A 12,716-nucleotide genomic window follows, 5' to 3' on the forward strand; every position below is an offset into this window, starting at 1 on the left:
TTCAGCATGTTGGTCACAACTGACAACCATTCTGGCATCAAACGGAAACATCAACAATTGCAGCACAAATGGCTCCAGATGAATAAGTTACTGAAACAACTAATACAGTGAAATATGAGTTGAGTAATCTCATGGAATGTGATGAATTTTAATGGAAGCAGAGGTCAATGGTTACTTGGTTGTAAGAAGGGACAGAAATACAAAGTTCTTTCATGCCAGAGCTAGTTAGAGAAAGAAGAGAAATACCATCACATGCATACAAGGATCCAGCGGGTTATGGCAAGCTGAATTTTGTAATGCTTGAAACATCTTGCTACACACAAACGAAAAAGCATCTAAGGTTTTGGAAAATATAACCATAATTTAGAAAGATCTCACGAACTCGCGAATAAGATTCCAAGTCTAACACCTAGCCCACTATCTTTAGATATCCTTTAAGATAACTCATGGCTTATAAATACTAAAGTGTCCACTCCTAACCAACGTGGGACACAAAGCAAAAGTGTTTGAAACACACTTACCCACACTAACAAATAGTTATACCAAGTCAAGCATGTAAGAATCTAATAAGTGAATATCATATGGGAGGTTAGTGCACTGGCACCAACTTTGACAAAGGAGTACTATAAAATTGAATCATAGGGCATTTCATTGGTTTGTTACATGGGTGACTTGGTATAACTGTTACAAGAAAAATGTTCTTATTTAAGGCAATTTTGTGTTGTAAAAGTTAACTATTTCACTCCCCCCTCCCCGGCCCAGAAAAAAAGTGGAAAGGGGGAAATTAGAAAATGAAGCAAAAAAAAAAAAAAAAAATCCTTAGAAAAGACCAACAATAATTTGATTAAAGTTTGTTTAAAGAAGATCAATGCGTTTGACTTTTACTTATTTGCTAAAGGTTTTTTGCTTTTTGTCTCAGCTCTTTTTCAAATAATTCAACTTCTGACTTTTTGAAAATAAGTTAGTTTTTATCTTTTTGTCACACATTTAGCATATAAACTACTAAAATCTATCTTTTGATAATTTTTGTTTGCTATTATCCTTTTCTTAAACTTTTTTAGTATATTTGCATATATAGAGCACTTTCTAGTTGTAATTTTTCAAGATACAATTATACATCCAATTTTCAGTAAATAAGAAATCACCAATTTTTTAAAAATTGCATCCAAACGCACATTAATCCGTGAAGGGGATAAAAATAGTAAATGGACGGAGATAATGATGACGGATGGACACCGTAAGTGACGCGACCATGACGGTCAGTTTTTGCTGATTACCCGTCATAGGTGGATTGATTGTAGGATCCAGGTGGCATGTAATTTGATATGCACCAAATGAGCTTTTGCTTTATCCCCACGCAAACGTGCACACTTGGACTTCTTGCGACACACGTTTGAGAAGACTCCTATATGGAAATAAGTTTGAGAAGGAAGTTGTATCCTAAATGAAAGGTAATTCCGCCCAATATAAATACCTCAGAAAACCTAAATATGAGGGTACGCATAATATTCTTAACTCTGGCACTCTAGGGTTAAAGAAACAAGATTCTAACTTGACCTTCGGAGGGTATTCGGCCGACACCACACCGGTGCTCTTTTCTAGGTCCTTTATTTTCTTTTTACAGGTGTTGCTTTTGTTTGAGGAGCTTGCGACTCACTGGTGATTTTTTCGGCATCATCAGTTGGCGCCGTCTGTGGGAATTGAGGAAGAAGAAAATCTTCTGATTATTTTAGCCTCGCTCTATCCCTGAGACAAAGAGTCGCATGGCACTCACCCGATCGATGGCAATGAACAACAATCAAGGCGACGAACCACGCGCCATCGCATTGGAGAGGCAGGTCCAAACGCTTGCGGCAGCGGTTGAGCGCCTCACCAGCGAATCATGATTTGGAAGAACGATTGCGGCAAATAACCGCACATCAGAGTGCACCGCAGGAAGATCAGGAGGGCGCTAGTCCTGAAGGAAGGAACGTGGAAAGACCTGAGGGCAGCAACGCTCCGACTAGACCCGAGCGACAAGAAACCATTCAACCACTTGCTTTAGACGCTGTGCCGACTCACATAGCCACCGAAATGCAGGAGATGAGGGAACGTATGGACGCAATGATGAGCGCGCTTAAAGGACGGGTATCCAGCAATTTGGACGACCTAGTCCATAGAACGGATTCACCATTCACAGCATTGGTAAATTCGTGCCCCGTTCCAGCAAAGTTTCGCATGCCCCATGTGGAAAACTATGACGGATCCAAGGACCCGTTGGATCACTTGGAGTCTTTCAGAACCTTAATGCATCTTCAGGGTGTACCAGATGAAATTATGTGCAGGGCTTTTCTCACCACCTTGAAGGGGCCTGCGAGGGATTGGTACAGCAGGTTGACACCTAATTCCATCGGCACTTTTAAGGAACTAGGTGCACAGTTTGTATCACACTTCATTGGAAGTCATCGACACAAGAGGTCTATTGCATGTATACTAGGGATTAAACAACGAGAAGGCGAAACATTAAGGTCCTATATAGCCCGCTTTAACAAGGAATCCCTCTCGATAGACGAGGCAGACGACAAGACACTTGTAGCAGCATTCACAAACGGGTTACAAGAGGGTAAGTTCTTATTTTCCCTGTGTAAGAATGACCCAAAGACTATGTCCGATGTCTATTACAGGGCGACGAAGTATATGAACGCGAAGGATGCCTTGCTGGCCAGAGACGACTATAAACCAAAGAAAAGGGAAAGACCGGAAGATACGAAACCAGATAACGGACGAAAAGTGGCTAGAACCAGGGATCGACGAGAAGACCGGAGACCCAAACCACCTTCAGGGAGGTTTACAAGTTTCACCCCCCTCACAGCCCCAATTGACCAAGTGCTTATGCAAATCAAAGATGATTGGACGGATCACCCAAAGGGTGAGAAATCTACGAGTCCACAAAGTGGACGGATAACCCAAAGGGTGAAAAACTTTGAAGCCCACAAAGTGGACGGATCATCCAAAGGGTGAAAAATCTACAAGTCCACAAAGTGGACGGATCACCCAAAGGGTGAGGAACCTACAAGTCCACAAAGTGGACGGATCACCCAAAGGGTGAAAAACCTACGAGTCCACAAAGTGGACGGATAACCCAAAGGGTGAAAAACTTTGAAGTCCACAAAGTGGACGGATCACCCAAAGGGTGAAAAACATACAAAGTCCATAGAGTGGACGGATCGCCCAAAGTGTAAAAACCTACCAGTTCACAAAGTGGACGGATAATCCCGTGAATGAATGTCTACATGGTGGACGGTTAGCAAAAATACATTTGAAAGACCATTCATAAAGTAGGACGGATTAACTGAATATACGATAGATAATGAGCAAGCAACATGCAACAAAAGATTTGATAAGTCAAGTTCAATAATTACAAATGACGGGTTAAATAAAGTTCTTTTACAACGGTGAAAACTTTTACAAAAAAAGCAAGTATCCTATTCATACGGATGATAATGAGGGGGAGCGCTTCAGCAGGATCGTCCAAAAAGGCCAGGAAGACCTACTTACGGACAGTACAAAGTGTCCAGTCGACGGGCTCTTCACTAGAGAGAATACGACGGAATGACTCCAGTATCGAGTTTTTTGAAGAAGAGGCCCGGCGCCTTCACCACCCCCATGACGACGCGCTTGTGGTTAGCATACAGGTAGGAGACTTCAATGTCCACCGAGTTCTTGTGGACAACGGGAGCTCAGCAGACATCCTTTACTATCCTGCGTTCCAGCAGATGGGAATTGCAAAGGAGAGCCTGATCCCGGCATGTACGCCCCTCGTTGGCTTTGGGGGAACCCGGGTCCGTCCTATAGGATCCGTCACATTGATAGTGACGGTAGGAGACTACCCGCAACAGATAACTAGAAACATCACCTTTCTAGTGGTTGATTGCTCCTCAGCATATAACGCCATACTCGGGCGTCCTACCCTCAACGCATGGAAGGCCATCACTTCAACCTACCATCTGATGATCAAGTTCCCCACTGAACATGGAGTTGGAGAATTGCGCGGAAATCAGGTGACTGCACGGGAATGTTACGTGGCCATGATGGAGATGGATGACCATGTACAGACATTGAATATCGAAGAGCGAGAGGACTGGCAGAACCCGTGGAGACATTGGAAGAAATACAACTAGACGATTCGAGGCCCGACCGAATCACCAGGATATGAACCTCGGTTGACCAAACGGTTCGACGTGCCCTCCTATTGTTCCTCAAGGAAAACCAAGACGTGTTCGTATGGAGCCATGACGACATTCCAGGAATAGACCCGGCAGTCATAGTCCATAAATTGAACGTGTCGCCTTCGTTCTCTCCAGTCCGACAAAAGAAACGCGTATTCGCCCCCGAAAGGGATCGAGCCGCAGCAGAGGAAGTGCAGAAGCTACGAGAAGCGGACGTCATACGAGAGGTGTACTACCCAGACTGGCTGGCGAATGTGGTAATGGTTAAAAAGTCAAATGGGAAGTGGAGAATGTGCGTTGATTTCATGGATCTAAATAAAGCGTGCCCTAAAGACAGTTACCCGCTCCCACGAATTGACGCCTTAGTGGACTCTACCGCAAAACATGAGTTGTTGAGCTTCATGGACGCCTTCTCGGGGTACAACCAGATTAAGTTGGAGAAGACGGATCAAGAGAAGACATCATTTGTGACGAGTCAAGGGCTTTTTTGCTACAAGGTGATGCCATTCGGGCTCAAGAATGCTGGAGCCACATACCAACGATTAATGAACAACATGTTCGAGCACCAGATTGGTTGGAATGTCCAAGTCTACGTAGATGACATGTTGGTAAAAAGCGTAAAGGCATCGGATCATCTGGGGGACCTCCGGGAGACTTTCGACACTCTTCGAACGTACAAAATGAAGCTGAACCCAAGCAAATGCGCATTCGAAGTAACCTCTGGAAAGTTCTTAGGGTTCATGGTGTCCCAGCGGGGCATTGAGGTCAACCCCGAGAAAGTGAAAGCAATTATGGATCTATCTCCACCAAGGACGGTGAAGGAAGTGCAAAGCCTGACAGGGAAGATAGCAGCCTTAAATAGGTTTGTATCAAGAGCAACAGACAAGTGTCTCCCTTTCTTTAGGACACTAAGGAGATCTTTCGAGTGGACGGACGAATGCCAAAGGGCATTTGAAGAGCTGAAGGCATATCTCTCGCCCCGCCATTGCTTAGCCCGTCTACACCGGGGAGGAATTATTCCCGTACCTTCTTGTCTCATCGGCGGCGGTAAGTGCGGTTCTCATTAGAGAGGAAGGGAAGGTACGAAGCCCGTGTACTTTGTAAGCCGGGCGCTACGAGGCGCAGAGGAGAGGTACCCACGGATGGAGAAACTCGCTTTCGCACTTGTAACAGCCTCGAAAACTGAAGCCGTATTTTCAAGCACACGCAATAATAGTCCTGACGGATCAGCCATTGCGGAGAGCAATGAACAATCCTGAAACCGCCGGACGGATGGCTTTGTGGGCTATCGAGCTAAGTGAGTATGATATCCAATACCAGCCACGAACAGCTGTGAAAGGATAAATATTGGCAGACTTTATTGCAGAATTCACTACACATGAGGAGCAGGGGGCAGAAGAGACTCCTACATGGAGAATTCACATAGACGGATCCTCCAATAAGCATGCGGGAGGGGTCGGAGTTGTACTCCATACCCCGGAAGGAGATAAGATTGAATGTATGATCCGTCTGGAATTCCCTACTACGAATAATGAAGCGGAGTATGAGGCCCTGGTGGCGGGATTGGAGCTTGCAATAGCAGCTGGGGCCAGGAAGGCAATGGTCTACTCCGATTCCCAAATCGTAGCTAGCCAAGTTAATGGAAGTTATGATTGTAGGAGTGAACGAATGAGAAGGTACCTCGGAGAAGTGAAGGGTCGAACGAGTGACCTACAATTCATGATAACTCAGATCCCAAGAGAAGAGAATTAAGAAGCGGATCGACTCGCAAAGGCTGCTTCGGCCGAACCTATGGTCGTCCCAAAGCAGGTATTGTCCTTCGTCCAATATTCGTCGTTACTAGATAACGTTCAGGTGCAGGAATTAACCATTAAAGATGATTGGACGGTTCCAATTGTGGCGTACCTCAAGGACGGCAAGCTTCCAGACGAGAAGGAAGAATCAAGGAAATTGAAGGTTAGGGCTGCCCGATTCATACTAATCAAAGGCATCCTCTACAAAAGAGGATTCTCCCGACCATATCTAAGATGCCTGGGCCATGACGAAGCAGACTACGTAATGAGGGAAGTTCATGAAGGGATCTGTGGAAACCACTCAGGATCAAGGTCTTTGGTACACAAGCTACTCCGAGCAGGGTATTATTGGCCGACAATTCAGAAGTATGCCCACATGTACGTGAGAGCCTGCGATAAGTGTCAACGGTTCGGCAATCTTATCAGGCAGCCAACGGAGGAACTCACACCCATGACGGCCCCATGGCCATTCGCACAATGGGGGTTAGACATCATGGGTCCATTTCCAATAGCGGCGAGACAACTGAAGTTCTTGGTGGTCGGTATCGACTACTTTACCAAGTGGGTGGAAGCAGAAGCTCTTGCTACCATCACGGAAAAAAATATTCGCAACTTTGTATGGAGAAATATTATTTGCCGATATGGGATCCCGAGAGTGCTTGTATCAGACAACGGGAAGCAATTCGACAACGATGCGTTCCGAGACTTTTGTTCTCAGCTGGGAATCAAGAATCACTACTCGTCGCCCGCTCATCCACAGGCCAACGGACAAGTTGAAGTCACGAACCGGTCCTTGTTAAAGATCATCAAGACCCGGCTCGAGGGGGTAAAGGGCATATGGCCGGACGAACTACCAAGTGTCCTATGGGCGTACAGAACAACGGCAAGGACGCCAACGGGAGAGACACTGTTTCGATTGGCGTTTGGTGCTGAAGCCCTCATACCGGCAGAAGTGGGGATGACGAGCTACCGCGTGGAAAGTTATGACAAGAGTAAGAATGCTGAAGCATTACGTTTAGAGCTTGACCTTGTTGATGAAGTTAGGGCAACCGCGGCCCAAAGACTGGCGCGGTACCAGGACATGATGGCAAAACATTACAACTCTAAGGTTCGGCACCGGGACTTCAAAGTTGGAGATCTAGTGTTACGAAAAGTGCTTGGCGCTACGAAAGATGCATCCCTGGGAAAGCTGGGCCCCAACTGGGAAGGCCCGTACCGAATCATTTCATGGCGCAGGAAAGGAACGTACTACTTGGAGACACTTGACGGAAAGAAGTTGGGCCATCCCTGGAACACGGAGCACCTGAAGAAGTACTACCAATAGTGCAGCAGTCACAACACCAACTGCCTTACTTTTCAGTTTAATTTTAGACAGTTATGGCTTTTTAGAGCTCAGTTTTTTCTTTTTCATGAACAATTTGGTTTGTTGAACTTATGAGAGGAATTTTTTAAATGCATGCTGATGAAAATCTACAATGAAATCTACAAATCCACATAGTGGACGGATCACCCAAAGGGTGAGAAATCTACGAGTCCACAAAGTGGACGGATAACCCAAAGGGTGAAAAACTTTGAAGCCCACAAAGTGGACGGATCATCCAAAGGGTGAAAAATCTACAAGTCCACAAAGTGGACGGATCATCCAAAGGGTGAGGAACCTACAAGTCCACAAAGTGGACGGATCACCCAAAGGGTGAGGAACCTACAAGTCCACAAAGTGGACGGATCACCCAAAGGGTGAGGAACCTACAAGTCCACATAGTGGACGGATCACCCAAAGGGTGAAAAACCTACGAGTCCACAAAGTGGACGGATAACCCAAAGGGTGAAAAACTTTGAAGTCCACAAAGTGGACGGATCACCCAAAGGGTGAAAAACCTACAAAGTCCATAGAGTGGACGGATCGCCCAAAGTGTAAAAACCTACCAGTTCACAAAGTGGACGGATAATCCTGTGAATGAATGTCTACATGGTGGACGGTTAGCAAAAATACATTTGAAAGACCATTCATAAAGTAGGACGGATTAACTGAATATACGACAGATAATGAGCAAGCAACATGCAACAAAAGATTTGATAAGTCAAGTTCAATAATTACAAATGACGGGTTAAATAAAGTTCTTTCACAACGGTGAAAACTTTTACAAAAAAAGCAAGTATCCTATTCATTCTTTGGAGAGTTCTCGACCAATGGACCGTCATTTGGCTGACCAGGAGGAAGAACTTCGCCTTCGTCAGCAAGAGCAGTGACGGCAAACACTTCGTCTGTGCTTTCTGAACGGACGGATTGTGCAAGTGTTTGCCCTTGAGCGTCAATGGATATATGGGATACGTCCAGGTCAGGGTATGATGACTTCACCTGACGGATGGCATCATCGAACCCGTCAGCAAAGGAGCCCCCCAGCTCCGTCAAAAGCAGTTCAGAATCACGATATTCTTGAATGGCTATCTCCTTTGCGCTTTGAAGCTTGGACGTAGTCTCCGTCAGCTGCTTCTCCTTGTCATTCAGGATCTCACGAAGATGCCCGTTCTCCTTTTCCACCTCCTCTCTGACCTGCTCCGAGTATTTGAGCTTTCTGTCCATGTTGATCTTGTAGGTCTTCAGCTCGTGCAGCTCATCCTCCATCGTCTGGCTTTTCTTTCTCAGACGGTCCATGGATGTCTCATGATTGAGACAACGGCCATGGAGCCCTTTCATCATCACCATGGCCTGGAAGCGAAATACAACGTTATGACGGATGATAAGGAACTTGGCAACAATATTAGACGGATCCAAAATTACCTGTGCAAGGGTGAAAAGACGTGTCTCACCCATCGCTTCCGTTGAATGGTTGCCGAGGTCTGCATAGTCGTCAGCTGTCAGCATAGACGACATCTTCTCAAGGGCATAGCTTGAATCCTCTCGGAAGAGAACGGGTGGTTTCTCCCCGGAGGCTGCTGGGCCTTTCATCAAGCTTTTGCCCTTTCCATGCTTGGCGCCCATCTTCTCTGCCTTCAAGGCCACGACGGGTTCAGTGGAGGTCTTTTGCTTCTTGGGAGGACGGTCCGTTTTCTCAGCTTGAGTCTGTTTTGACGGTACAGGTGGGACCGTCCCCTTTGTTTGACCCCCCTCTTGCTTTTTCTTCGCCGCCTGTTGCTTAATGAATGCCCTCCTCCTGGCGGCGTCCATCTCTGCAAATCAAAGACGGATGAGAAAGGAAAGTAAAAGTAAGACAGGAGAAAAATGAAAGACGGGTATAGTTTTGATGAACTTACGTTTTCGAATTCTGTTATCGTATTGACGGGCAACAGATGAAGGTTCGGGTTCGTCACAATGCCAGTGAAGCGTATCGAGTGTGACGAGTTGAGCCCAAGTCCTTTCTTGCAGTTTTGTTTTGTTAAAAATTTTCTCCAGAAAATTCCACTGCTCCAAATCAACCTGAGGACGGTCCCGAGCTGCAATAAAGGACGGTTAGAGCTTTAAAAAAAAAAAAATTATTAACTTCAAAGACTGGATGGAAGCAAAAGGAATACACATACCCGACGGAGGCATTATGCCCCATGTTGTGTCGACGGGCATGTAAGTTACATCTCCTGGACGACACATCCATTCGTCCCCTTCCAAAAAGAAGTAGCGACTCTTCCAGTCTCTGTTCGAGTCTGGAGTGTCACTGACGAGCCTCAATAAAGGACTTCTCGCTGTAAAGCTATACATCCCCTTGGACTTGACAATCTCTGTGGGACGGTAACAGTGGAAAAATTCTTCCACCGTCAACCTTCGGGAACCGTCAGACATTGCCCCATACAAAACCTCAACCCCAATGAACACTCTCCAGGCATTGGGGGAGATCTGGGTGACGGATACACCAAGGTATTGAAGAAGTCGATGGTGAAGAGAACTTAATGGAAATCTGAGCCCCGCCTTTAAAGCTTGCTCGTAGATCCCAACACCGTCTACTCCCTTGTAGTAGCATTTCTCAGATTTTTTGGGAAGACGTAGACGAATGTTATCCGGTATTTGGTACTTGGTCCTAAGTGTGCTGAGTTGAGATTCAGTCATGGACGACCTAAAATCATTTACCGTCCAGAGAGGCAGCATGACGAACTCCCTAAGGCCATCTGGGCCAATCGACCGGATGGGGGATCCACACCGTCTAAGCTACTGCTGGACGACTCTGAACTCTCCGTCTCTAGACCACCGTCAAGGGAAGAAGAGGTACTTGACGAATTCCTCTCTTCACTTGAAGTGTCATGATCTTTTGGACCTGACGGAAACTTTTCATCGTAGCCCACCCCCTCGCGGACAAACGACCGGTTACTTGACGCACTAGACATTACCTACATTTATGACGGTATAACCTAAGACACCGACGTTTCTAAGGAAAGTGCATATACTTAAAACAATGAAATCCAAAGAAAGACGGAGAAAGGATTTGGAATACATACCGGATCTGCTGAACGACAGGAAGGCACTATAGCTGTGACGGTTGCGCTCTGCTCACAAATTTTTTGACAAGAAGAAGAAATGAAGGGAGAAATATCTGGCCTTTTATAGAACAAAGGGCACGGAATACGAAGCGACGCCTCATTTTGGGGAAATAGCCAATCCACGAGGGCCATGTGCTCTTCGTCAGAAATACAGGCCACGTGTCATCCGTCGGGGTATACCAAGCCCGTTCCCATTTAATACATTGTCTTTAGTCACTCCATGAACCCGTCAGATTATGGGGACGGATCCAAGGACTGAAGGGGGCAACTGAAGGGGATAAAAATAGTAAATGGACGGAGATAATGATGACGGATGGACACCGTAAGTGACGCGACGATGACGGTCAGTTTTTGCTGATTACCTTTCATAGGTGGATTGATTGTAGGATCCAGGTGGCATGTAATTTGATATGCACCAGATGAGCTTTTGCTTTATCCCCACGCAAACGTGCACACTTGGACTTCTTGCGACACATGTTTGAGAAGACTCCTATATGGAAATAAGTTTGAGAAGGAAGTTGTATCCTAAATGAAAGGTAATTCCGCCCAATATAAATACCCCAGAAAACCTAAATATGAGGGTACGCATAATATTCTTAACTCTGGCACTCTAGGGTTAAAGAAACAAGATTTTAACTTGACCTTCGGAGGGTATTCGGCCGACACCACACCGGTGCTCTTTTCTAGGTCCTTTATTTTCTTTTTGCAGGTGTTGCTTTTGTTTGAGGAGCTTGCGACTCACTGGTGATTTTTTCGGCATCATCAATCCGAATTTGTTTAGTTTTGTCAACCTAGGGAATCACAACTTTAAAAAACCATACATCAACACAAGAAGTTCTTTATAAAAAAAAGTTTAAATTATTAGATTATGTTAGATTATAATCAAATTCAATTCCCTTGAGCAATAGCAGAGAACATTGTCTTTAGCATGGAAAAACACATTAAAAAAAGGGGAATTGTTTATGGAAAGGGTCTTGTTCCCACCTGGACGAGGTGAATGTGTGGGGCCATCTTCTTAATTCTTGAGAACACATTGTCCAAATTCAGCCAAAAAAAAACAGAAAAGAAAAAAGAAAGAGAACACATTGTCCAAACAAACAAAACGGTAGCTTCCATGAGTTTTCTATGAAATGAATTAGGACTTACTTCTCACTTGTATTAAGCCTTGTATTTTAATAAGTGGGATTTACATATCATCTTTATTGAAGACTTTACCTAATCCCTAGGACTAATTTGGGTCTTCTTTATTTCTCTTGTACGCATGATTTAAATAAGTAGCTTTTATTTATTTATTTTTTTTTGAGAATAAAGTAGTTTTTACTTTGGTTGTACTGAGGATGATAAAAATCTTTTCTTCATCCGACAAGTCAGCAAATTTTTTTATCATATAAATATGTACCAGACAGAGTTGTTGGATTCCTAATTTTCAAATAGTTATCTTCTATTTGGAAAAAAAAAAGAAAAAAACTATTAAAGATATATTTGAGTTTGTATTATTTTATGTAATGGTCCAAGAGGCCCACTTGTTGTTCAAAACTCATCAATATCTAACCTTACACCCTATAGCTTCTAGTCATTGTAATTTACACTTCATCATATGAGAAAGATGTAATTACTAGGACTTAACATAAGCCATTAAGCGAAACTATGTATTTGTACTCTCCCTTTCTATTCTCACGTTTCCACATCTCTACAGTATTTTTCCTTTAATCAATATCATCAATATATATATAAAAGCAGATACTTTATGCGAAAGAGTATGAGGTTCTGCCATGTGGTGCACTTTATAAAGAGAATTGAAATATCCTTTAGTCACATTAGAGATAAGAACAAATTTAAATGTAAAGACTCTTTATTTTCTTTGGTTTAATGTTTCAAGACTATTTTTGTTACATTATTATTCAATGTTTTAAGACTACTATTTGTTTCATTTGGTTCAATGTTTTAAGACTTTTCATCTCTCACACACACAACAAATCTCTTTGCATTTCCATTCACCCTTTTCACTTCTACTCCTTTATAAACACGTCCATAACCTTTCATACCATCCCATCTCAAATATACTTAGACAAAAAATGATGTAATTTACTTTCAACCTTTCAATGACATATACATAACTCCAACGTTGTTGTATCATTTGATTGTAACCTGTATGAGTAGGCTATGACCAAAGAAGGGGGCTTGCGTTTTTTTATTCAGTGACGATAGCTTACGGTTTTGATGCAGACATTGTAGATTTTATGAAGAT

The sequence above is a fragment of the Castanea sativa genome, chromosome 11 (assembly GCF_040712315.1).
Source record: "Castanea sativa cultivar Marrone di Chiusa Pesio chromosome 11, ASM4071231v1".
Lineage (NCBI taxonomy): Eukaryota > Viridiplantae > Streptophyta > Magnoliopsida > Fagales > Fagaceae > Castanea > Castanea sativa.